This window comes from Chiloscyllium plagiosum, unplaced genomic scaffold, assembly GCF_037043375.1.
Source record: "Chiloscyllium plagiosum isolate Xiang-an unplaced genomic scaffold, Cpla_swu_hap1 HiC_scaffold_4, whole genome shotgun sequence".
Taxonomy (NCBI): domain Eukaryota; kingdom Metazoa; phylum Chordata; class Chondrichthyes; order Orectolobiformes; family Hemiscylliidae; genus Chiloscyllium; species Chiloscyllium plagiosum.
In genome coordinates, this window is record NW_028270142.1 from 61,512,851 (window position 1) to 61,540,047 (window position 27,197).

Sequence of the window (27,197 nt, forward strand, 5' to 3'; positions counted from 1 at the left end):
TAGTTCGGCCTTCTTCAGATTGAGCCCACAGAAAGTGGATGGAGTGCACTCAGATTGGAGGGAGAATTTGCAGATTCCTGGGTACATTCCAGGGCAATTTGACAAGGATAATCCACCTAACATGTACACCTTTGTACTGTGGGAGTAAATACTTCTTATCCTGTCATGGCATACCTGTTGAAATCTCTGAACTAATCTGCTCACTATTAATTTCTTCACCAGCACACAGTTCTGCCATGCTTAACATTTTAGAAGCACTAATCAATTTAAGAGTGAGTGAGCTCTACAGGGAAATTCACATGCATGGAATCTCTGTTGATCATTCTTGCAATTTTGATGGATACCTTGACGTTCGTGCCTTCCCTTTGGGATCTAGTGTCTCCTCTGGCTCACGAAGAACAATAAAAGCTCACATTTATCCCATACTTAGTACATTAGGATATAGGATGTTTCCAAACATACAGAGCCTAATAAGCAAAACCTGAAGGGAGAGTGGGGCCAATGAATGTCTTTCAGCTCCCTGCATTCTGTTCCTATGTACAGCATTGCAAGCAATGACATTTAGCCTGCTGAGAGTAATAATAGATCAATTTGAGAGGTACCTGAAATCATTGCTTTGGGTGACATCAGGAAATAGGCCATTTATGCTGTCGAAACTATTTCAGCATTCAGTGAGTTCATGACTGATCCACTTCAACTCTGCACTGCCCCTGCAACCCTGATTGCTTTTAATGTGTAGAAATCTATCCATCTCCATCTTGAACATACTCAATTACTGAGACTCCATAGTCTGTTGGGCAAAAAATTCAAAACATTTTCTGCCTTCAGTGAAAATAATCTCCCCCCTTATCTCTGTCCAAATTGCCTGCCCCAATATTGAGCCTGAATTCCTGGTTCTAAACCTCCCCCCATCCAGGTGGAACATCCCTTCCATGGTTTCTTTTCCTTCCAAAATGGATAACCTCACATTTCTCCTCATTCCATCTGACAAATGTTTGTCCATTAACTCAGCTTGTTATCCCTTGAAGCCTCCTTATATCCTCTTCACAACTCCCATTCCCACCATCGTTTGTGCCATCTGTAATCTTGGGCATTTTGCCCAGATATTCCGATAACCAAGGAGTTGTTGACAAAACATAGACTGGAGTCAGAACAATGTGCAATCCCCCATTCAGCTAACTCTGGGGGAATTGCCTGGGAAACTGAATTTTCCGATTGGCAATTCCCTAATGTCTATTAAAATGTCCATTACAGTCAATGAGTTGGAGGACTCTGACTTCACTTAAGTATAATATGTACCCAGGAAAGACTAGGGGATTAATAAATAATCTGCTCTAACCCTTGGATAACTATTTCATTGATCTGGCCCTTCGCAACACAGAACTCACCACTGAAACTCCAGCTATACCTCTTCCTGCCACTTACACCCCTTAAATACTTAACAATCACCAGACCAGAACCCCTCCCTTGACTTGATTCTAATACCTTCCCTAAACTAACATATCCTCTTGCCTGGTTGGCCTCACCATCCCTTCTCCCTGGCTCAGTCACTTCCTCTCTGACCATGAACATCTACCCTCCCTGTCTCACTCCCTGGCCATTCATCAGTTTGGAAAGTCTGCAACAAGAGGCTGCAGCCAAGTTGGGCTAAGACAGCAGGCATTAAGGTCAATGGGGAGAAATTGTGGGAAGGGGTCAGAGATCAGTGAGGCATGATTTTGAGGTTTTAATAGTGATGGTGGTTGTGCAGTTATAGGGAGTGGTCTGATTACTGGGACAAGGGAGGAGACAAATCACAATGGTGAGCATACCTTAGAGATGATCATGCTGGGCCTTGATGGAACACCCCACCCTCCATTGGCCCCTAAATTAGTGCTGTACAGGTGCTTACCCAATGATTCAACATTTTTAAAAAACCTGTTGGCTCTTGCAAAGCTGGGTAAATATGACCAATTGTGAAAAGGATTGCTGTTAAATTGAAGGCAAACGGTCTCATGAAGTTATTTAAATAGCTAACGATTTCACAAAAGAAATGTTTGCTACCCCGGTTTCCTGCCTCATTAAAACTGTAATTGTGGCTTCGATGTGGGTTGCATTTCTGTACTTTTTAACTTCTAAACTCCCACCTAAACCAAAGTTCAAGAAGGCAGCTTACCACTACCTTCTCAAGAATAGCAGGGAAAACCAATAAATGTTGGCCCAGCCTATGATCCCCATGAGTGATTAAAAACAAAAATTGTGGTTGGAGGCTGTTATGATATCAGCACTGGATTTCGAACAGATATCATGAGTCTGTTGGTGAAGGAATTAACTTTGTCTCTAACAGCCAGGTTGTCCCTTGATAGTCCAAATAGAAATGAGCAGATATTGAGGGCTTGCATGATATGAAAGTACCATGGCGATGACCAGAGAAAGGGAATTTGTGTGTAACTAGCCAGTTTTTGAGGAGGTGCCAGAGAATGTTGTTGATATGTTGTGCAGGAACTTTTAAAAGGTGTTTGATACAGGGCCACAGAACAGACTTGTGAGGAAAGTCATAAGTCATGGAATAAAAGAGACAGTGGCAATATGGATACAAAATTAAACAAGAGAAGGGAAACAGTAATGGTTAGTGGGAATTTTTAGATCAGAAGAAAGTTTGTAGTCAAGTTCTGCAGGCTTTTGTATTATGACTCTTGCTTTTCCTGATATATATTAATAATCTAGATCTTGTGTGCACAGACAGTTTCAAAACTTCAGTCAACACAAGACTTGGAAGAATTGTAAATTGTGAGAAAGATAATGTAGAACATGAAAAGGACATTGAGGAGTCGATGGAGTGGGCAGATAGGTGGCAGATGAAGTTCAATACAGAGAAGTGTGAGGTAACGTACTTCAGGATAAAGAACATGGAGACACTATAAAATATAGGGTACCATTCAAAAGCATGTGTGGGAGCAGAAAAATCTGGTGGTATATGTATGCAAGTCATTAAAAGTGGTCAGACAGGTGGAAAGAGTTGTTAATACTGCACGCAGTATTCTGCTTTGTGATAGAGTACAAGAGCAGGGAGATTATGATGAATGTATAGAGTATTCTTTACAGTTCTGGATGCTACATTTTAAGAATGATGCAGAAGACGTTCCAAGCACAAGAAATTTCAGTTATGACAATAGTTTGGAGAAGTTGGGACTGCTAGGAAAAGACTAGGAAGAAAGGTTATAGGTTTTAAAGTCATGAGGAGTCTGGACAGAGTGAATATGGAGAAACTGTTCCCAGTTGTAAATGGATTGAGAACCAGAGAGCACAGTTTTAAAGCATTTTGCAAAAGAACCAAAAGAGATGTGACAATACATTTTCATTCACTGCTTGAAGTGCGGTGGAGGAATGTTGAATTGAGGCATTCAAGAGGGTCGTGTATAGTTACTTAAACAGAAACAATGTACTAGATTACAGGAAAAAGACAGGGGATTGGCTCTAACTTAAAATGCTCAGAGATAGTGAAAACATAAAAGCCAAAATGATCCCTTCTGCATCAAAATAATCCTGTGATTTGGAGGAGGTTAATCTGTTGGTAAGTGCAGGATCAGGAGCTACATTTTACCCTGATGTCAAAAACCCAAAACTCTCAAATAATTCAGCTTCAGGTTTTCCATCCCTAGGTGACAGAAAGAATTTGTGAATTATTTCCCACAGTTTACATAGTCAGCAAAAAGATAAACTTTAAAAAAGAAACTACAAATATTGGCAAGCATAAAAATACATCAGTTCCATGAAGAATATTACACAATTATATTTGAAGGAGCAACAATATCAGTTGTACATATGTATTCTATCCATTTAAAAACTGTAAGTAAAAGGTGCAGATATTCACTACAAAGTACAGTGATGAAAGCCGCATGCTGGTTGGGAATAATTTCAATCAGACACACAAGGTTGCAACCCTCAATTAGCAAAAAAAGGGACGAATGGGTAAAATTTTGGCTGCTCCCTGATGTATTGCCCCGGGTCAAATAGATTCTGCCAAATGGTAAATGTTTGATCCATTAAATGCTTAAATTTCAAAATGGTGTCATTTAATTAAATACATCTGTGATACATATTGGGAATAATAGGAAGAGTGCATGGTAATAATTATTTCTTCCTGTGTCCTGATGCTTTATGTGCCATCTGACTCTTTTCCTGCTGACTTTATGAAGTGGCTGTCCCTGCTTTTCAGCCAGATGTTAGTCTGTGAAATATCTTACCAGGGTAAGACTGCACAGAAGTGTCTGTACAGTTGTCTCATCCTTAAACCTTACTGACCAATCTTACAGAGGTAAGTTGATATTGGAAACAGGATACAATGCTATTGTTTGTTAAATCCACAACTTTAGTTCAATGTATCATAATTTTCCTGTGCAGACTGAGTGCTAGTGCATTTCAACTCCTCTCTAGTACTTTCAACCAGTGGTGATAATTTGAAATGTAACTTGGAAAGATTAGTCACTGTTGTTAACAGTTCAAATTCACCACAGACTACAGATTGCCGAAGCGCAAGATCTCAGGATGTTTGTGTTAAGACGTTGGAAGAAGAAAATCTTTCCATGGCCCCGAGGAGAGTTGTAGGAAAGTTTACAGTTGTACTTTGCCTTTTGCTGAATGAGGCTGGGTAATAACAGCTTTTTATTACCATTGAGTCTGGGCTAGTCTTGCTTTTTTGGCAGCTATAGATGCTTACAACATGGTTCAAAACGGAAACAAAGTGATTTGGAGCAAACTGCATTCACAAAAGCAACTTATTGTATAATTTTTTTTTGGTCAACAATTGTACATCATTGTTTTCGGGCTGTTACAGGAAGAACGCAGTATTCCTGCTATTCTGGCCTGACTTGCAGCTGCAGCGATGGAATGTATTGCTAAAGTCAAGCTGTGGATGAGGAGAAACAGAAGCTCTTCAGGAACTAAAAAGACCGGAAAATTGACCTGTGTAAGCCTGTTTAACTATTTGCACTGAAATCTAAAGTTGCACATTTAATTGTATGTTTTGGGTGGATTTTACATTGCTGGGTTGGAAATAGGTCAGAACAGTAAGTTTTAAAATGAGGTTTGTGTGTGATACTGCTATAGAGTTTGTTTAAATGAATGGCTGATGTTTCAAAATTAAATTATTGTTTAACCAGCTATCCAATGAAGCAAGTGATCTGCCACTGATTTATAACGATTATGTATATATCTGGATGCACAGATGTGGTTGATTAAAACTCTGCTTGATTATATGTGCAAGATTATATTAGTTATGGAATTGCATTTTATATTAACCATTTTGTAAAAGCACAGCAGACTTCACCTGCACATGGATCTTTACTTCATACTGTTGTATGGCCAGGTCAGCTTACTACACTCTATGAGCTACTGCTCATGACAAAGATGGGTGATACCATCCACTTTAAGTGTAAGAAACTATAGGGCTTGATAGTCCAGTCTGGTAGCGGAAAATCACTTCCTGATCTAACTAGTATCACTTATAGTTAATGAATTATAGTTTACTGCAGCTAGTTAAGGTTACAAGCCTTGACTAGTATGAATCATAGAATGCCTGCAGTGCAGAAGCAGGTCATTCAGCCCATCAAGTCCATACCAACTTTCCCAAGAGTATCCCACCCAGACCCACCCCACCCCCACATACCTCCCCCCACCACCCAACCCTATTCCTGTAACCCTGCATTTACCATTGTTAACTCACATGTAGCCTGCACATCCCTGAACACTATGGAAAATTTAGCATGGCCAATCTACCCAACTTGCACATCTTTTGACATTGTTACGTAGTATTTGAGGTGGAACAGATGTTCAGCCTCACTCCTTCTGGATTTTAAGCTGTTGTTTGCGTGTCTATATGACACAATCAAAGTGGGTGTTGTTTATGGAACTCCTCAATATTTGCTCCTCACCCCTTTCAGACCCTTTGAGACCCAGAATCAGTATCTACTTTCTCAGCTTGGTTTAGTTGATAGGATTCTCACTGTGGAATCAAAATGCTCTGTATTCAAGGCTTGAATATACAATCTGTGATTACTGTTGAATGCAGTAGTATGAGTATGCTGTACTGCCATTACATCCATTTATGGTTCATATGGACTTTAAAAATCCTGCGGCACAATTTAAAGAAGAGCAATGAATTTCCCAAAGGTCTAGCCTCAAATCAGCACGAACAGATGAATGGGTTATTCGACTGGCTATATGAAAACAGAGGGAAAAGGGAGAACTGCAGATGCTGGAGATCAGAGTCAAAAGGTGTGGCGCTGGAAAAGCTCAGCCGGTCAGGCAGCATCCGAGGAGCAGGAAAGTTGATGTTTCGAGCATAAGCTCTTCATCAGATTAAGGGGTGTGCAGGGCTCAAGGACGCTGAACGATAAGTGGGAGGAGGGAAGGTAGCTGGAAATGTGATAGGTAGATGAAGGAAGTAGGTGATGGTGATAGGTCAGAGTGGAGGATGGAGCAGATAGGTAGGACAGTTCAAGAGGGTGGTGCCGAGTGGGGGAGTTGGATCTGGTAGAAGGTGGGGGGACGGGAGATGAGGAAACTGGTGAAATCAACATTGATTCCGTGTGATTGGAGGGTCCCAAGATGGAAGATAAGGTGTTCTTCCTCCAGTTGTCAGGTGTCACTTTCTCTTCTGTTTTTATATAGTTAGTTGAATAACCCATTCATCTGTTAGGTCCCCATCAAACCACCTTCCACTGCTGGCACTTTCCCTTGCGACTCCAAGAGGTGTAAAGTCTGCACCCAGACCTCCCTCTTCACCTCCATTCAAGGCCCCAAAGGATTCTTCCACATCCGGCAGAGATTTTCCTGCACTTCCAAACACCTTATCTACTGTGTCCGTTGCTCTCAATGTGGTCTCCTGGACATTGGAGAGACAGGACTCCAACTTGAAGAACATTTCCGAGGATATTTCCAGGACATATGCGCTAAACAATCTTATTGCTCTGTGACCGATGTTTTCAACTTCCCCTCCCACTTTGCCAAGAGCATCTATGTCCTGGGCCTCCTCACCGCCAAATCCTAGCCACCCAATGCCTGGAGGAGGAACACCTCATCTTCCACCTTGGGACTCTCCAACCACACAGAATCAATGTCGATTTCACCAGTTTCCTCATCTCCCTTCCCCACACCTTATCCCAGATCCAACCCTCCAACTCGGTATTGCCCTTTTGAACTGTCGTACCTGTCCATCTTCTTTCCAACCTATCCGCTCCACCCTCCACTCCGACCTATCACCATCACCCCACGCCTTCACGTACCTATTGTATTCATAGCTACCTTCCCTTCTCCCATTTATCTCTCAGCCCCCCTGCACCACCCTACCATCAGTATCCTGATTATTGAGTCGCTGTTGACTAGCAGCTCATGTCCAAGGTTGGGAAGCTTTGTTGTGTGATAAAAATTGTATGACAACACAATTGGATTGCTCTAATTTAGTGCTATCATAGACATAATGATTCCAATGAGCTGGTGTGTTGGAGTTTCTATAGTTCAATGAGCTAATTTATTGTTTACTGTGTTATATAAATATGAATCTCCTTCCCTAATTACATTTCATTTGTAATGGAATGTATTTTTTAAATTTTCAAACTACACTTTTGAGTCAGTTCGCTGTTAGTTCACTGTCTTTCTGGATCTGGAAATCAATTCATTAATGTTAATATCAAATAACTGTAGGAAATTGGTGATAAGTGTTAAGGTTAAAGGATAAATGTGTGATGTTTATTGATTAATTATCCATATAATTCATATAATGGGGGTGGCCTATGGCACAATGATAGTGTCTCTACCCCTGAAACATGAGGATAAGGTCAAGTCCCGCCTGCATCTCTGAACAGTTTGATTGGAAAATATCTCTATATATCCATACCAAGGAGAGATCCTCTATTTTTGCTGCCTGAAGGGATCAGTGTTCAATGCATTAGGATATGGTCCTCAGCTTATTGTTTTAAATGGCTTTTCTGTAACTTTTTATTGTATGTCAGCCTCACATTCCAGAAGGTGGCCATCAGTGTGGTGGTGATGAGGGTTGGACAAGGAGGAGGGTCTGTTGCCAAGGTGGCCATTAACAGGTCTAGGCAGTATTGTAAGACTTGACTTTCTGCTTCTCTTCTGTGGTTATGGCAGTGCATGGGTTGCTCTGGGAGGAAGCATGCTATGTCCACAAGTTTGTTTAAGGCATTCTGTGACTGGTGGGCACTGCAGTGAGCAGTGAGTTTCCCAAAGTTCTAGCCTCAAATCAGCACTAACAAATGAATGAGTTATTCGACTGGCTATATGAAAACCATTCTGTGACTGATGGGCACTGCAGGGTGTAGGAGTGCATCATCTCTGCAACCCCCAGCACCAATTTTTAATGCACACTTGCTAAATTTCCTTGACAACTTGTCTTTTGTTACAGTGCCTCTTTAAGGGGGTGTCTTTAGTTACTTTGGATTAATTAGTTAATTTGCCTATTGATTCTTTGAAAGGTCCATCAAAATACTATACAGAGGAGCCAACTGGGACTGGGCAGTTGATATAACAGAGAGAAATGTATGCATGTTTAATATAGTTCCAGTAAAAGGGAAGGCTTTTATCTTGGTCCCTGTTTCACCACATTGCTTATCTTAATAGTCAGTTTTGTCTCTTTCCATGCTTTTATTTTTGGACATAAAGACAAAAGGTGTCATTCTTAAATCAAGCTACTGAGAGAACAAGTAGATTAGCACAGCGATGTGCTACTAATTGTGCTTCTTTGTGTACAAATCGCATCTGTCAACATTGGAAAGTGGGAATAAGATTTCTGATCCAGAAGATTTAAACAGGTTACAAACATGTGTCTTTTAAAACATCTTTATGATTATCTACTTCTGATGGAGTGTGTACTGGCTGATCATAAATCAGTAAAATTAAACCTGCTTAAATGTCAGATAAGTAGTTCAGTGAAATGTATAAAATTTTGCAACATAAATTACTTCCTCATGCCCATTAAAAAGCTTTAAAATTGGTCTGATTTTAAAACTGCCAATGAGCTGATTCAATTTGAATGAGGGAAACTTCATGGGTCTGGTTATTCTGTGTGCATCGGTGGCTGCATGGTATCAGCAAAAATTAGACTGGCGGCAAGAAGCATTTGGCAGGCTAATGATGTTAGCATATGAACAACCACATGCCGAGTCAGCAGATGTACCACAAATTAACAAATAACATAAACTCATCATAACAGTGCAATAGTTTGTGGCAGTAGAATAATAATCATACCAACTAGGACTTGTGCCTACTGCTTTCACACAAGCTACATGGGAAGGCTGAGAAGGTATCTAACCCATTCCCATACATTCCACCTATAGCTACTGTACTCTATACATGTCTACTAATCAAAGCTGACAACATTTTAACCCATGAGGTAGCTTGCTACTTTTCCCATTGACTCCATGCTTGAAACCAATCAAATTAGTTGGAAAATGAGACCACGTAGCCTGTCAGAACAAGTCATGTACCTGAAAGGTGGGAGCAAACCAGCCTACTAATTTCTCAACTAACTGTTGGCTATATTTGAGGATGGCAAAGGAATGTTTTAAAATTTGAGTTCGAGAAACAGGAGACAGAATAAGGGACAACACATTTAGGAGTGAGGTGAGGAGGAATTTCTTCATTCAGAGTATTGTGAATTTTTTGAATTCTCTACTCCAGTGAATTGTGAAAACTAACCCATTGAGTATATTGAAGATGGACATATGTAGATTATTTTTGATGCTAATCATACTAAAGGAAATGGAGATAACATGCAAAATGGCATGTCGGTAACCATGGTTTTTATTGGGGAACAGGCTTGAGGGCCTGAATGGCCTATACCTGTTTCAAATTCCTAGGATGAGTTGATGGTTTCGGAGTTGAACCTGTGAATGTATTTGTGTGGTATTTGACCCTAGATACATTTCAAACAGACAATAAGCAATTAAGATGCAACTTTTAAACCTTCTTAATAAAAAAGGGCTGCCTCTGTCAAAGCTTTTTGTCGTCAAGACACTTGCAAGAATACCAATGTAGACATCATGTTTAAAAATGCTATGCTGCAAATTGTGTTTTGTGGGGCATTCTAAAATATTGGTTAATGCAAATGAACTTTAGTTTTTCAATGCTTTTCTGGGATTAGATTACTGACAGCGTGGAAACAGGCCCTTCGGCCCAACAAGTCCACACCGACCCGCCACCTACCCAGAACCATTCCCCTACATTTATCCCTTCACCTAACACTACGGGCAATTTAGCGTGGCCAATTCACCCTAACCTGCACATTTTTGGACTGTGGGAGGAAACCGGAGAGATAAGAAGAAAATTTCTTAGTACTCGGCATCAATATATTTCATTGAATAATTCCTACATTGTAAGGTTTTGGAAATAAAATAAATTTTACTTATTTATAAAAATACACCGAGTTCCCATTGAAGACTTTGCAACAGTTATTTTTAATTATATGTAATTAAAATCATTGTCCTTTTGTTGGCTGTGGTTCTTATATACATCCTATAACTTCAGAAAGCATTTTCTGTTTGCATGCTTGTGGCAGAAGTGCCTTTGTACCTGTGATATAGCCAAAGGAAAATCCACATTTCCAATATCAGACTGAGCAGTATCTACAGGCAAATATTGGAGCAATGAAATTCAGGTTTGATTCCAGCCTTGGGCAACTGTCTGTGTGGAGTTTGCACATTTTCCCTGTGTCTGCGTAGGTTTCTTCCAGGTGCTCCGGTTTTCTCCCACAATCCAAAGATGTGCAAGTCAGGTGAATTGGCCATGCTAAATTGCCCATAATGGTAGGTATATTAGTCAGAGGTAAATGTAGGGGAATGGGTCTGGGTGGGTTATCCTTTGGAGGGTTGGTGTGGACTAGTTGGACTGGAGGGCCTGTTTCCATACCGTAGGGAATCTAATCTAATCTGTGTGCATTCAGACTACCTCTATAATGTTCATCTGATGCAATTCTACTTTGTACTGAAGCTGCATTGTAGTTTAAAAAAGTCTGAATCAGTAACAGCGCATAACCTGTATCTGAAAGAAAGGAGCATTAGATTTACTTGAGATAATCTCACTAGACTATGCATCAAAGTCAGTTTATGGTTTGGCACGTAACTGACCCATCACAAATTCAGTGTGAGTGTAAGCTTAATGGCAGTTTTTATAAAATTAATTTTCTGGAAATTCAAGGTGGCAGCAGTCTGAACGGTCTGCTGTGTTGGGCTCTGTGCCTTATCCCAAGCAAGGTGGACTCCTAGACTCCCCCCCCCTCCACCCCCCGCCCCCGAGGAAAGTTTATAATGTAAAGTAGGTAAAAGAAGATTTAAACATCTGGAGCTGAAATGAAGATATCCAAGGGAAAGAGAGCAGGCAGGACACTCCCCTACCATGTCAGGCACACCTGCAGCCATTACCTTGACTCCTGTGGCAGCGCCCTTAGGTTCAGTGGAGCAACAGCATTTACTAACGGTGTTCACAAAACTCCATGAAAAAATCAAGGGAGCACTGGAACCAATTACTGCCATGCTGACAAAGCATGAGCAGGAGATCCAGGCCTTGGATCAGCATGTAGAAGTGTGGAACAGAGGACAGTGGCCTCGGAGGCCGCAATGGGGAGCTCCAAGGGTTGGGCCCAAACCTTGGAAGGCCAGGTTCGGGCCCTGCAGGAACAAGTAGGTGACCTTGAAATTCGTGGTTAGAGAAAAAAACTACAGATCTTGGGCTTACTGGAGCATGAAGAACATGAAAACCTTCCTGATTTTCTCAAGAGGTGGCTTCTGGAGTTGCTGGGGCTGGAAATTGAGTTGGGCCAGATGAGTGTCAAGCGGGCCCACTGAATCACGATGCACAGGTCCAGGCCAGCACAGTGCCCCAGCCCAGTCCTAGTGTGACTCCAGCATTAAAAGGAAAAGTAGTTAATAATAGAAACAGCCAGAAGACAGGGAGGAGATCCACAGGCTTTGGCTTATAAAGGTTCAAAGATAATGTCTTTTCATGACTTTCTGTGGCCATAATTAAGAAAAGGAAGACATATGGATGATGTAAAGAACAAATTAAGAGATTTAAACATTCAATACTCTCTGACGTACCTGGCAATGCTATGTTTCAATTATGGGAGAACTGTCGACAACTTCGACTTGGCAGAAAAAGTAAAGGAATTTTTGGACTCACTGAAATGATAGACTTTGGCCAAGGGGGAAGGAGAAAAAGATGCGTGCAGACAATGGCATAATATAATTTTTTTATCTTCTCTGTCTTTGTTTTTTTCCCTTTTGGGGTCCTGAGCCGTATAGACTTTGGTGTAAAATCTGATATGTTTTATATTATATCTGTTTGGTGGTTTTTAGTTATTCTATTGTTCTGTTTTGCTGGGAGAGAGATGGTTACTCCTTTGATGTAAAGATGTGTGGGATTGAGATGTGGAGGGGAACGGATGGGTGTCCATTGCTAACTTTTAGGATTGTAAATAATTTTTTTTTCCATTGCTTGGGTTTGGGGCACTTCCTTAACTGGTAGGTGCGAGAATGGTTGTGAGGTTGGGAGTGAATGCCCCTATGGGCAAGGGGGGAGATCAAAGGAGATTTGTGTTTTTTGTGTTTATTTGTTCAAGTTAGGAGTAGAGGTTAGTTTTTTAGTTTTAGTAGTTTTGGGATTGTTTTCAGGAATAGTCTTTAGATTTGATAAAATCTGTTTTTTCTTTACTCATTGCACATTGAATAGGCTTCTTCCTCTCAGGGGACTGCGGGCTACAGTGGGTGGTCATGGCTAGTGATCTGTTCAGATGGTGCACCTGGAATATAAAGGGGAGCCATTCCCCATTAAAAGGAAGAAAGTGCTCTCAAATCTTAGGAAGGAAAGGGTTGACATTGCGTTGTTTCAAGAGACACATTTGAATTGTGGGGAACATCTGAAGGTACAGCAGGGGGGAATATGATAGGGTATTGTTTTCCTTCTTTAACTCCAAGAGCAGAGGAGTGGCCATACTGGTATGAACGAACCTCCCATTTCAGGTGACAGATCATGTTAAGGTTTATCATTCTCAAGGCCCTGATACACGTTTACTGTCCCCTGGCACATCCCCTCAAATTTTTAGTTGATGCAGTCTCTAAATTATTGGTTCTTGGGGTGCTCCATACGATTATAGGAGGAAACTTTAATTGTCTCATGGACCCTGGGATAGACAGGATGCCAAGAGGGCTGTTGGGTACACCTCAGCAGTCTAGACAGTTAGTGGACTTGTGTGAGGAGTTGGGGCTAGTGAATGTGTGGAGGTGCCTCCACCTGAATGGGAGGGACTTTACCTTTTACTCCAACCCACACAAGTGCCACAGAAGAATTGATATGTTCTTTGTTCTGTCGGTTTGTTTGGACTTGGTGTTAGCCTATAGGATTGGGAGCATAACTATTCCAGATCATGCGCCAGTATATTTAGATGTTAAGAGCAAAGGTAGTGGAGGGGGCACGCGACATTGGTGTACGGATCCGTTTCTGTTGAAGGATGACAACTTTGTACAGTATATTACAAAGGAGTTCAAGGCTTTTTGGGACATCAATCAGGGCACGGCCAGTAATCCATCAATGCTCTGGGAGACCACCAAAGCATTCTTAAGAGGTATGATTATTTCATACCTGACAATGAGAGGGAGACATAGAGGAGAGCAGCGGCGGATGTTTGAGGCTTGGCTGAAGGCAGCCAAATCGGCATATTATACCAGACCATCCGTGGTCAAATTGCAACGGATCATGGCTCTCCGGGCTGCTCTGGACTCAGCATTCACACAAGCGGCGAAGAGAGAGAGGTCTCCTTTGCAAAGCAAAGGCTGTTTGAATATGGGGATGAGCCAGGTAGATACATCCCCATATTCAAACAGCCTTACCTGGCTTACCTAGCGAGGAGGGTAAGTGTTCCACAGTCCATTGTGTCTATCAGGGAGAGAACTGGCAATGTCACTCATGAACTGAGGAAGATCAATGCCAGATTCTGGAAGTTCTATGCATAGTTATACCATTCGGACAGCTGTGGGGATAGAGAAGCTAGAATGGAATCCTTTTTTGAAAACTTGGACCTCCCCGGTATGAACACAGATCAAGCCTCCCTTTTAAATGCACCTCTGACAGCACAGGAGGTGCAAGACATGGTAAGGCAGCTCCAAGGTGGTAAGGCACCTGGTCCAGAGGGGTTGCGAGTTCATTTTAGAAGGAGTACATACACATGTTAGCTGAACCACCTCTAGAGATGTATAGTCATTTGTATAGCCAGGACTGCCTTCTGCCCACTATTAGGGAGGCCAATTTATTGTTGTGGTTCTGTTCGCCAAGCTGGGAATTTGTGTTGCAGACGTTTCGTCCCCTGTCGAGGTGACATCCTCAGTGCTTGGGAGCCTCCTGTGAAGCACTTCTGTGTTGTTTCCTCCAGCATTTATAGTGGTTTGTCTCTGCCGCTTCTGGTTGACAATTCCAGCTGTCCGCTGCAGTGGCCGATATATTGGGTCCAGGTCGATGTGTTTGTTGATAGAATCTGTAGATGACTGCCATGCCTCTAGGAATTCCCTGGCTGTTTTCTGTTTGGCTTGTCCTATAATAGTAGTGTTGTCCTAGTCGAACTCATGTTGCTTGCCATCTGCGTGTGTGGCTACTAAGGATAGCTGGTCGTGTCATTTCGTGGCTAGTTGGTGTTCATGGATACGGATTGTTAGCTGTCTTCCTGTTTGTCCTATGTAGTGTTTTGTGCAGTCCTTGCATGGGATTTTGTACACTACGTTGGTTTTGCTCATGCTGGGTATCGGGTCCTTTGTCTTGGACTAGCCACGGTACCATACATCAAGAACGTTTCTGAACTGACAGCCAGACTACTAAGACCACTAGGACTCATAACAGCACTCAAACCAACAGCCACTCTCAGACAACAACTTACCAGGACAAAGGACCCAATGCCTAGCATGAGCAAAACCAACGTAGTGTACAAAATCCCATGCAAGGACTGCACAAAACACTACATAGGACAAACAGGAAGACAGCTAATCAACCGTATCCATGAACACCAACTAGCCACGAAATAACACGACCAGCTTTCCTTAGTAGCCACACACGCAGATGACAAGCAACATGAGTTTGACTGGGACAACACTACTATTATAGGACAAGCCAAACAGAGAACTGCCAGGGAATTCCTAGAGGCATGGCACTCATCCACAGATTCTATCAACAAACACATCGACCTGGACCCAATATACCGGCCACTGCAGCGGACAGCTGGAACTGACAACCGGAAGCGGCAGAAACAAACCACTATAAATGCTGGAGGAAACAACACAGAAGCGCTTCACAGGAGGCTCCCAAGCACTGAGGATGTCACCAAGACAGGGGACGAAACGTCTGTAACACAAATTCCCAGCTCGGCGAACAGAACCACAACAATGAGCACCTGAGCTACAAATCTTCTCACAAACTTTGAAAGCCAATTTTAAAGAAATAGAAAGACCCCGAGGATTGTGCATCGTATAGACCCATCTCGTTGTTGAATGTGGATTTTAAAATTTTATCAAAGGTGTTTTGGCTCTGAGGTTGGAGAAGGTGCTGCCCATTACTATAAAAAAGGAGCAGACGGGTTTTATCAAGGGTCGCAGCTCCTCCAACAATATCAAACAGGCATTGAATATAGTGCAAATACGTCAGCAGAAAATGATTCCAGATTGTGGTTTCCCTGGATGCAGAAAAGGCTCTTGATCAGGTGAAATGGTTGTATCTGTTTGCTGTTCTAGACAGTTTTGATCTGGGAGGGGCCTTCGCCAGGTGGGTGGCAGTGTTATATCAAGACCCCAAGGTGGCGGTTATCACGAATGGAGTTAAATCGAGCAATTTTGGTGTGGGGAGGGGCAGCCAACAGGGATGTCCCTGTCGCCACTACTGTTTACCTTGGTACTTGAACCACTGGTGGAGGCTATCTGAAAGGACCCTGAAATAATGGCACCAAAGGTGGGAGTTGGGGAACACAAAATCACTCTCTATGCAAACAATGTCCTTCTGTTTTTGGCTAACCCCGAAACGTCCATACCTCAACTAATACAAAAAATTAAGTTATTCAGCAGCTTTTCAGGATACAGGATAAATTTCACAAAATCGGAAGTCATGCCCGTGGGGGTATTAGCGGAAGTACCGAAGCTGAAGGGTGGAATGAAGTTTCCTTTTAGATGGTCACAGAAAGGTTTTCTCTAACTGGGAAATTTTATTACCCCTTACTTCCAGCAGCTGTACAGAGCTACCTTTGCGCAGCTGTTTGAGAGAATAAAGCAGGAATTGCAGCAATGGGAGGGACTACCCATATCATGGCTAGGCTGTGGAGCCTTGATTAAAATGAATGTTCTTCCTCGGTTGTTATAAGCCAATGAGGATGCTTCTGTTGCTATTACCCAAACAGGTGCTGCGGAGGTTTGTGGGATGGCTTGGATCATTTATTTGGTGCTGTAGGCGCCCCCTAATTAAATTTCCCAAGTTGCAACTTCCTCAGGATGTTGCTGGGTGGGGGGGGGGGGGGGGGAGGGAGGTGTACTTCCCAGGTCTGAAGAGATATCGCCCTGTTGTCATATGTAGGTGAATCGGTGTGCTATGACTCGAAGCCAATATGGTTGCTGTGGAGGCCACATAAGTGAGCTGTCCCCTCATAAATTTACTGATCGCGGATAAGATCAGATCTGTGGCTGAGCATTGTGAGAGTCTGATTATCATAAATACGGTGAAAGCATGGAGGATAATGCAGCAGGGTGAGGGCAATTTGCTAAGACTTCGGCGTTCACCCAGTTAGTGGGAGCTCCAGGATTTAGATTGGGGTCAATGGACTCTGGCTTCAGAGTATGAGAGGGTAAAGGAATCTCCTTACTAGGAGATTTATTTGAGGGAGAGGTCTTGATGTCTTTCAGCCAATTAGGTCAGAAATATGGAATCCCCAATAGGGACCTTTTCCGATATTTCCAGGTTATGGATTACATGCAGAAGAAGACCACACTTTTGGCCCAGCCATACAAGTCGGATATAGAACGAAGAATGCTCCGATGTGGGGTTGCTCTCTCAGTTAGTACCATATATCATCTGCAGAGAGGGAATACCTTGGGGGATATGGAGAGACCCCACGTAATTTGAAATCAGGAATTAGCGGAAGAAATCTCATTGGAAACATGGGTGGATATATGGGAGAATGTAAAGAAAATTTCAATATGCAATAATGCACAGGTGTTGCAATTGAAGATCCTCTACAGGGCCCATATAGCGTCAAAGATGTTAGCAAAGTTTAAGAAAGGATCTTCCCGGAAATGTCCCAAATGTAAAAAAACAGTATTGTCACCCTTACATATTAATTTTCGTTCTGTTACAAGATCTGTGGTGGTGGTGGTGGTGGAGTGGGGGGGTGGGGGGGTTACTGTAATATATAATAGCACAATGTTATTTCTATTTTTCTGTACTTTTATAACCTTTCTCAGTTTTATTTTCTATAAAAGAGTGAAAAGTTTTTTCAATAAATAGATACATAATTTTCTTCAGAGTTCTCTCGAAAAGCCACACTAACATTGGCAGAGGCATAGGCAAAATGCGCTTAAACCTTTTTTTGAGGTTTTTAACCAAGGATTATGGTGAAGATTAGAGGCTATCTGTGGAAAGTTTATCCCATGGGGCACTGGTGAGAAGTGACCATGGGGGATTCTGGGAGAAGTCAGTTCAGTCATCATGACTGAGAAAGGATCACAGAACACTGATGCTCCTCAGGAAAAAGAATATTGAGCAGGGGGCACTGGTAAGAAACAAACAAGGAAGATTCTGGAAGAAGTTGGCTTAGTCACCATGACTGAGAAGGGGATTGCAGAGATAAGCTTGGTGCTCAGGAACAGGTTTGCAGACTAAGTGAGTCAGGCCTGGTGAGATAAAGTAGTTGTAGGTCTTCCAGAACAAGGTGCTGGGTATTTGGTTCAGAGGGGCTGGGGCGTGCGCCAAGTCTTGGGAGGAGCGTATCAGCAAAGTGAGGCAGAAACTGGGCAGATGGAAGCTACGGTCGCTCTCCATCGTGGGAAAAAACCTGGTCATCAGGTGTGAGGCACTGCCATTGCTGTTATACGTGGCACAGGTCTGGCCTATTCCCAGAGCCTGTGCCGCTGCAGTCACCCGGGCCATCTTCCAGTTTATATGGAGGTCAAAGATGGACCGGGTCCGAAGGGACTCACTGTATAAAGATCTGGGCAATGGAGGAAAAAATACACCCAATGCCACCCTCACCCTGATGGCCACCTTTGTGTGTGGCTGCATCAAGCTGTGCGTGGATCCCCGGTACGCAAACACCAAGTGTCACTACGTACTGAGGTTCTACCTGTCCCCGGTGTTGCGAAGGATGGGCCTGGCCTCGCTGCCGCGGAACGCTCCGAGTAGTTGGACCATTCCGTATCACCTGTCCTTCGTGGAGAAGTTTATAAAGAAAAACACCTTTGACCACAAGTCCATCAGGAAGTGGTCAGCACGTAGTGTCCTTGAGACCCTTCGGGAAAAGGAGAGGGCGGATCCTATCGAGCGGTTCCCTGAGCAGACTGTCAAAGCCATTTGGCAGAATGCCTCATCGCCAGAACTTTCCAACAAGCACCAAGACATGGCTTAGCTGGTGGTGAGAAGGGCTCTGCCTGTGAGATTCTTTATGCACGCCCGGACTCTCAGCCGCACCGCACGCTGCCCTCGAAGTGGCTGCGGGGGGGACGAGACTGTCACACACCTCCTTCAGGAATGTGTGTATGCAGAGGAAGTCTGGAGAGGAATGCAGTGGTGTTTGTCGAGGTTCGTCCCGAGCAGCGCCGTGACACGGGACTCCGTGCTCTACGGTCTGTTCCCCGGGACGCACACTGAGACGAACATCAACTGCGCCTGGAGGATCATGAACTCGGTGAAGGACGCTCTCTGGGTGGTCCGAAACCTGTTGATCTTCCAGCTGAAGGAGTTGACCCCGACTGAGTGTTGCAGACTGGCACATTCCATGGTCCAGGACTACGTGTTGAGGGATGCGCTGAAGCTTGGGGCAGCTGCCGCCAAGGCACGGTGGGGAAAGACCACTGTGTAAAGTCTGCCTGCCTAACGAAGAACAGGGGGCCCATGCAGTCATTTGGGCTCTGCTGACACCTCAGCTAATTATATGGGCATATGATTGAAAAATGTACAGACCTGTATAAAAATGATAAGTTTTGATCTCTGTATGTACATGTTTACATATGTATGGCATGACCAACTGTACAGACCATCAAATTATTTTATGAATAAAGTATATTTTTGAAATAAAAAAAAAGTAGGTCTTCCAGAACAAGAAATTGACCCTGACTGAATGTTGCAGACGAGCACATTTCAAGGTGCAGGGCTACATTCTGAGGGATGCATTAAAGGTTGGTGTAGCTACTGCGAAGGTGCAGTGGGGAAAGACCACTATCTAATGTCTTCCTGCTGAAATTAAAGGTGGTCTGTTCAATTATTGGATCCTTCTGGTGCCTCAAATACATATAAATATATTCTGGTTAAAATAAAAGATGCCTTTGGTTTTTTTCTGGATAGAGTCAAACTCTGATGTTGTTTGTTTCCTTGAAATGCTACCATACAGAACCAAACTATATTCGTGATTATGTATATTTATAATACATGCATATAAAGATATTTTTTATAAATAAGGTATATCTTTGAACTAACATATAACTTAATTGTTGTATTTGTAGTCTGCTAGGAATAGAGAATGGGAGTGAGAGAACTGAGTTTGGTGACTAGTGGGTAAGGCTGTGTAATCAGTTCTTGGACTGTTGTCTTTACTGGATAAGATTTGAAATGGCAGGGGAACTTGGCTTTGTGGAGTACTTCTCCTCCATTATGTGTGAGATCACAGACACCTCCATATGACTATGTATGCAGGAAATGAGTTCAACTGCAGCTCCTGAATTGTCACATGGAGTACCTGGAGCTGTGGATGGACTCACCACAGAACATCCATGAGGCTGAGAATGTCACAGGTAGCACATTAATTGAGCTGGTCACACCACCAGCAAGGACTACACAGACTACACAGATATTAGGAAGACAATTAAGTATGGGCAGGCAATGCAGGAATCCTTTTTGGCCATTCCTCTCAAACAAGTACAGAGGAACCTCGATTATCCGAATTTCGGATTATCCGAATTTCGGATTATCCGAACAAGATCACATGGTCATGATACTTCGCTAAACTATGTCATCCAGCATTCGATTATCCGGAATTTGATTAACCAAACGAAATACTTCCCACCTGTGTCCTTCAGATAATTGAGGTTCCTCTGTATAGCGTTTTGGAAGCAAAAATAGAAATTGCTGGAAAAACTCAGCAGGTCTGGCAGCATATGTGCAGAGAAAGCAAAGTTAATGTTTCAGGTCCAGTGACTGTTCTTCAGAACATTCACACTTCTGTTTCTGATTTTCAGCATCCAGTTTTTTTTTTGTACACAGTTTTCGATACTGTTGGGGGGTCTGGCCTGTCAGGGGAAAGCAGCAGCGGTCGGGTCAGTGGCACTATGACTGGCACTGTTATACAGCAGGGGAGCAACAATGATAAGGGACTCTACAGTTAGAGGCACAGATATTTCTGTGGCTGCAAGGAAGACTTGCAGGATGGTTTGTTGCCTCTCTGGTGCCATGGTCAACCGTGTCGCTGATATTCTGAAGGGGGTGGGTGAGCAGCCAGAGTTTGTCCGTATTGTGGGACTAAACGCATGAGCAAAAAGAGAGATGAGGTCCTGCAAAGTGAGTTCAGGGAGTTAGAGAGCAAATTGAAAAGCAGAACCTCTCAGATTATAATCTCAGGATTACTTACTGTGCCACGTGCTAGTGAGGCAAGCAGCAGGAAGTTAGAACAGTTAAATATGTAGCTGATGTAGGAGGGAAGGCTTCAGGTATGTGAATGATTGGGATGTCTTGTCAGGCAGGTGGGACGTGTACAAGAAGGAAGTGTTGCACCTAAACTGGAAGAGCACTAATATGATAGTATCACACTGGAGGGTTTAAACTAGTCTAGGGGTGGGGGTGGTGGGAGGAGTGGGTGGGACCCAGAGCAATTGATCGGAAAGTAACATAACAAAGGAGAAGTCAGAGACTAAGGCCAGTAGGACTAAGAAGGACTGATAGGGAGAGGTTACTGAACATGGCAGGGCCAGCAGTCTGTGGTGTATTTGTTTCAATGCGAGGAGTATGATAGGTAAGGCAGATGAACCTCGAGCATGGATTAGTACATATAATTATGATGCTGTAGCTATTACAGAGTCTTGGTTGAGAGAGTAAAAATCACACAACACCAGGTTATAGTCCAACAGGTTTAATTGGAAGCACACTAGCTTTCGGAGCGACGCTCCTTCATCAGGTGATTGCCTGATGAAGGAGCGTCGCTCCGAAAGCTAGTGTGCTTCCAATTAAACCTGTTGGACTATAACCTGCTGTTGTGTGATTTTTAACTTTGTACACCCCAGGCCAACACCGGCATCTCCAAATCTTGGTTGAGAGAGAGAGGGAGAGAGAGAAACAAGACTGGCAGCTTAATGCTCCAGGATTTAGATGTTTCTAGCATGACAGAGAAGAATGTAAAAGGGGTGGAGGAGCTACATGACTGATAAGGGAGAATATCACATATGCACTCAGAGAGGGCACATTGGAAGGCTCACCCTGTGAGGCCATTTGGGTGGAACTCAGGAACAGGAAGAATGCAATTATTGCGATGGGATTGTACTACAAGCCTCTTAACAGCCGGTGGGGGGGGGAGGGGGGGGGGGGGCGGGGGTGCGAACAGTATGTGGACAAATTATAGGAATAATGTACAAACAACAGTGTTGTTGTGGTGGCTAATTTTAGCTTCCCCTATATTATTGATATTGGGGAATAAGTCTAGCCAGCTGATCAAAGTTTCAATGGGGGTGCTTAATTAATTTGGCGGAAAATGTAGGTGAACTAATTAATACATTTGCATACAACACAAAGATTCGGGAGCAGATTGTGAGGAGGATTGCTAAAGGAGGATATAGATAGTTTGAAGACTTGGGCGGAGAGATGGTAGGTGGAGTTTAATCCGGATAAATACAAGGTGATTCATTTTGGGAGATCTAATGCAAGAAGGAAGTACACAGTAAATGACAGAATCTTTAGTAGCATCAACATACAGAGGGATCTCTTTCCCTGAAAGTGGCACCAAGTGTACAAGGTGGTCAAGAGGGCATATGACATGCTTGCCTCCGGCAGTCGGGGCACGGAGTATAAAAATTGACAAGTCATGTTGCAGCTGTGTAGAACTTCATATTAGGCCAAATTTGAAATATTGTATACAGTTCAGGTCATCACACTACTCTAACGATGTAGAGGCATTGGAGAGGGTACAGAAATGGTTTAGTAGGATGTTGCCTAGTTTGGAGGAAATTAACTTTCAGGAGACATTGGACAAATTTTGGTTGCTTTCACATGAACGTTGAAGAGTGAGAGGCAACCTGATGGAAGTTTACAAAAGCATGAGAGGCATGCATAGAATGGACAGTCAGAGTTTTTTTCCCAGGGTAGAAATGTCAGTTACTAGAGAAAATAGGTTTAAGCTAAAAAGGGGAATGTTTAAAGAAGTAAGAAGCATGTTTTTTACTCAAAGTGTGGTATGAGCCTGGAATGTGCTGCTAGAGGAGGGGATGGAGGCAGATACAATAGCAACATTTAAGAGGCATTTTGACAGATATGAATAGGAAGGGAAGGGAATAGAGGGTTACAGACAGCTTAGAGGCAAAAGATTTTTAGTTTAGAAAGGCATCATGTGACGCTGCTGTCTTGGTGGGCTGAATGGCCTGTTCCTGTGATGTACTGTTGTTTGTTCTTTGTTCAGAATGGATAGAATAGAGATTCTCTTGCCTGCTCTTGCAAATTAAGCTTTGCAGAGCTTATTTTTTTAAACAAAATGAAATACATGATCATTTTTATTTCCAGCACAAGAAAATTCATCTTTGTTGACAGTGTAAAAAGAATTACTTCGGCTCTTTCTGTTGTCTTAACAACTTTAATGTGTTTGTATAACATTTATATGACATTTTCTGTCTATTATTTTAGTGATGGTTTAATTGGTTTACTCTGACTGGGTTAACCTCCATTAAAGTAGCAGATTATAATCACGAACAGTAAATTGTAGCCTTGCGTTCTAAATATTCGAAAATGGGGTGGCTTTGAAGTGCATTATAGTTTGATTGACAGTGAAAGAGAATGGTGTTTGCATGGGGCCAGTGGCCAAGAACATGCCCTGATATATTGGTGTCCGTGTCCAATATGATGATACTTTGGAACAAGTAGTGAGGTGAACCTGCCAAGGACCCTTCTGATTTCCATTTTGAGCTTTCTTGATGTTTAATCTGTTGGGTGGGTTTGGTAAGGTTGCATCTAGAATGTTAAAGATGAGAGTTGGGCTATCAACAAGGATCTTAATATGCATTAATCACTGCCAATTGACAAGAACCTTGCTCTGCCCCTTGTGTAAAAATGTAAAAAATATGGTGAGAAGGTCTTGATGTGGCAATGACTCTCACCAGCTGATTCTGCCACACACCTTGCAATAGCTCATGTCGCTCAGACCCCGATAAGATTTTGTCCATTAAGTCTCTAAATGGGGATAGGGATTGGAACATGAACAAAAGTATCAGTGAATCAATTCTGACCTTGTAATGTTGAAAACAATGATAAAAACAGAAGTGCCAGAGGAACACAGCAGGTTTGCAGCATCTGTAAAGAGACATAGAGACAAAGTTAATGTTTCAAGTCTGATGTCACTCTTCCTCAGAACTACTTGACTGCATTCCTGCCTGTCTCCCGGAGTTCCAAAGAAGATTCTTACCAGACTGAAAACCTTAATCCTGTTTCTCTCTCCACAGACAATGCCAGAGCTGCAGACTTTTTTCAACATTCTCTGTGTTTGCTTTGGCTCTTCAGTATCTGTAGTATTTTACTTTTATTTGGGTGAGTACTGTAGGTTGGATTATAATAGGTACTTGTAAAAGGTTTCAGTTCATAATTTAGCATGATGTATCCAAGGATTGATATCTAATGAATGGATCTGGATCCTGAAAATATGTATTAAGTCTACATAACTAATTTATAAAACAAACCTAACATTTTCCACTTTTTCTATGTAATCCTTTAGTCCAGAATATACTAAAGAACAGCATTACACAAATTAGTCAGATTGCTCCTACATCTTGCAATTGAAACGTTTTTCCCATCAAATCGTTTAGAAGCATGAGCTGATTATGTGGCAGTCAGATGTTGTAAATCTAGCCCTGTCCACATTGCAAAGATTTCCCTACTAAATCTGGGGGCTGGTGCCAAAGTTTAGAAACGTGTCTTACAGACTAGTTGAGAAAGAGCTTGACATAGTCATACTCACGGAATTGTACTTTACAGACAATGTCCCAGATACCATCTTCACCATCCCTAGTATGTCTAGTTCCACGAGCAGGACAGACCCAGCAGAGGTGGCAGCACAGTGGTATATAGTCGGGAGGGAGCTGCTTTAGGGGTCCAAAATGTTGACACTGAACTCAAGGCATCAAGTCAAACATAGTTAAGGAAACCTCGTGTTGATTATCACACACCATCCCCCTTGGCTGATGAATCAGTACTCCACATGCTATCAAGAAATGGTTGGAGACACTGGATGTTCGCTGATGAAGTTCAGCACCATTCATGACTCATCAAATACAGAAGCAGTTCCTCTCCTTAAGCAACAAGACCTTGACAATAACCAGATTTTGGATGATAAGTAGCAAGTAACATTTGCATTACACAAGCGCCAGCCAATGTCCATCTCCAACAAGAGAGAATCTAACCATTGACTCTTGACATTTAATGGCATTATCATTGTTGGACAGACTACTATCAACATCCTGGTGGTTACCATTGTTCAGAAACTTAATATAAATACTGTGGCAACAAGAGCAGGTCAGAAGCTGGGAATATGGCAGCAAGTAACTCACCTCTGAATTCCCCAAACCCTGGCTACCATCTAAAAGTTAGGAGAGTGACAAAATACTCTCCACTTGTCTGGATGGGTGAAACTCCAGCAACATTCAAAAGGTTCAACACCATCTGGGACAAAGTGTCTCACTTGATTTGTACCACATCCACAAACTTTCACTTCCCTTCCATTGAAGCTCAGTACTTTTGTTTTTATTTATTCATGGGATGAGGGCATTGTTCGAAAGGTCAATTTGGAATCAACCACATTGCAGTGGATCTGGAGTCACATGTAGACCATGTGAGGATGGCAGTTCCCTTCCCTAAAGGTTATTTGTAAACAATATGGGTTTTTCTGACAATTAGCAATAGTTTCATGGCCATCATTAGACTCTTAATTCCTGATTTTAAAAAAATTAACTTCAAACTTCACCACCTGGCACAGGTTCCCAAAACATTACCTGGGTCTCTGAATTAACAGTTTGGTGATAATGCCACTCGGTTGTCCATTCCACACCTTCCCATTCCCCAACCCATCCACAACCAGAAACATCAATGTGTACCATTTACAAGGTACAGAAATTTACCAAGGCTCTGAGACAATACTTTTCAAAACCATAATCTCCATCACTTAGAAGAATAAAGGTTGCATGTACATGAGGATACCACCGCCACTTGCAAATTCTCTTCCAAGATACTAATCATTCTGACTTGGAAATTTATTACAATTCCTTTTGTGTCACAATCCTGGAACCTCAAACTGAAAGCACCCATGGATGTACCCACATCAAATGGACTGCAGATGTTGAAGGATGCAGCTCACCATCTTCTCCAAGGTAAATAGAGATGGGTAATAATGCTGGCCCAGCCATTAATATCCACATCCCATAAATGAATAATAAAGATTTCAAAAGGTGACCAACATCATGAGGGAGACTCTGTCCATCAGGCTATAGAAAGGACTGTTTCTTGGAGGAACTAATTGGTTCTATGTCTGAGTCTGGGCTTGTAGCCAATGCCACATCAGAATGTTTTAGGAGCAATAATATGTACTTACTGTTAAGATGAGTGATGTCTCTCAAAAAAAAACATAATGTATCCTAGCTTTAATGTAACTAGCTCTTAAGTAATACATAAAAGAATGAATGCTGGTCATTAAAATTGAGTCAGCATCCTCACCATGATGTATCAGTAGTCTAGACTAATACGAACAAAAACGATTGTTGGCTAGAAATCCCAAATGATATTCAACATTCCAAGATTATGACAACACTGAGTATTTGGCCATTTGTTAGATGGAGGCAGCAGTAATTCCTATAGTGCAGAAAGAGGCTATTGCCCCATTCAGTCTGGACTGACACTTCCAAAAAACATCCTACCTGTAACCAGTCCATCCCCATAACCTCACATGGGCATTTCACCATAGCTAACCCACCTAACCTGCACACCCCTGGACATTATGGGGCAATTTTTTAGCATGGCCGATCCACCTAATCAGCACATCTTTGCGCTGTGTGAGGAAACTGGACCATCCAGCAGGGACTCACATAGACACAGGGAGAACATGCAAACTCCACACCATCACCCAAGGCTGGAATCAAGGCTAGGTCTCTGGTGCTGTGAGGCAGCAGTGCTAACCACTGAGTCACAATGGTGATTAGTATCTGAGATTAGGATTAGGATCTGGTGAATTCATGTAACCATTCCATTATAAGACCAGACAAAGACTGAACTTGCTGGAGAAACTCTTATTTATTATATAAGCCCACATGGCTGGGATCTTAGTGAACAATTGGAGTAACAGCATATCTCCTTAATCAACTAAGTACAGGAATGAGGAATAAACAGAAGATGGAATGTCAGTTAGGGTGGGTGAATTCATTCTCACATCATGGTCAGCCAGAGAAATATTACGTGAGGAAAAGATTAAAGTTTAAGAGAAACCTAAAAAAGAGAATGCCAGTTATAGAAAAAAATGGCATTTTAAAATCTTAAATAACAACATTTCATAATGTGGAAGAATGAGAATTCATACTTTTAATTGTTTAGATTTTGCGACTCTGACATGCAGTCATTACAAATTATTATGCAGTTAAAATGGTACTTATACTGCCAATTACTAAATGTAACTTTCCATAACAAGGTTATTGGACAAATACTATACAAATGCAGCAATTTCATAAACATAACAGGAT

At 42.3% G+C, this 27,197-nt stretch overlaps 1 protein-coding gene across 4 annotated transcripts in view; it reads left to right on the forward strand.

The window, feature by feature from the left end:
* LOC122549141 (coiled-coil domain-containing protein 102A-like) overlaps positions 1 to 27,197 on the forward strand; it is a 620,500-nt gene that overhangs the window by 39,545 nt on the left and 553,758 nt on the right. For 2 of the 4 annotated variants that reach the window (XM_043688474.2, XM_043688477.2), the window contains exons 1-2: positions 4,172 to 4,297; positions 4,817 to 4,948. The gene's annotated coding sequence lies outside the window, so the exon portion shown is untranslated. Of the gene's footprint in view, positions 1 to 4,171; positions 4,298 to 4,586; positions 4,631 to 4,816; positions 4,949 to 27,197 lie in introns of those variants that run through there. The other 2 variants (XM_087986289.1, XM_087986288.1) reach the window with 2 other exon arrangements.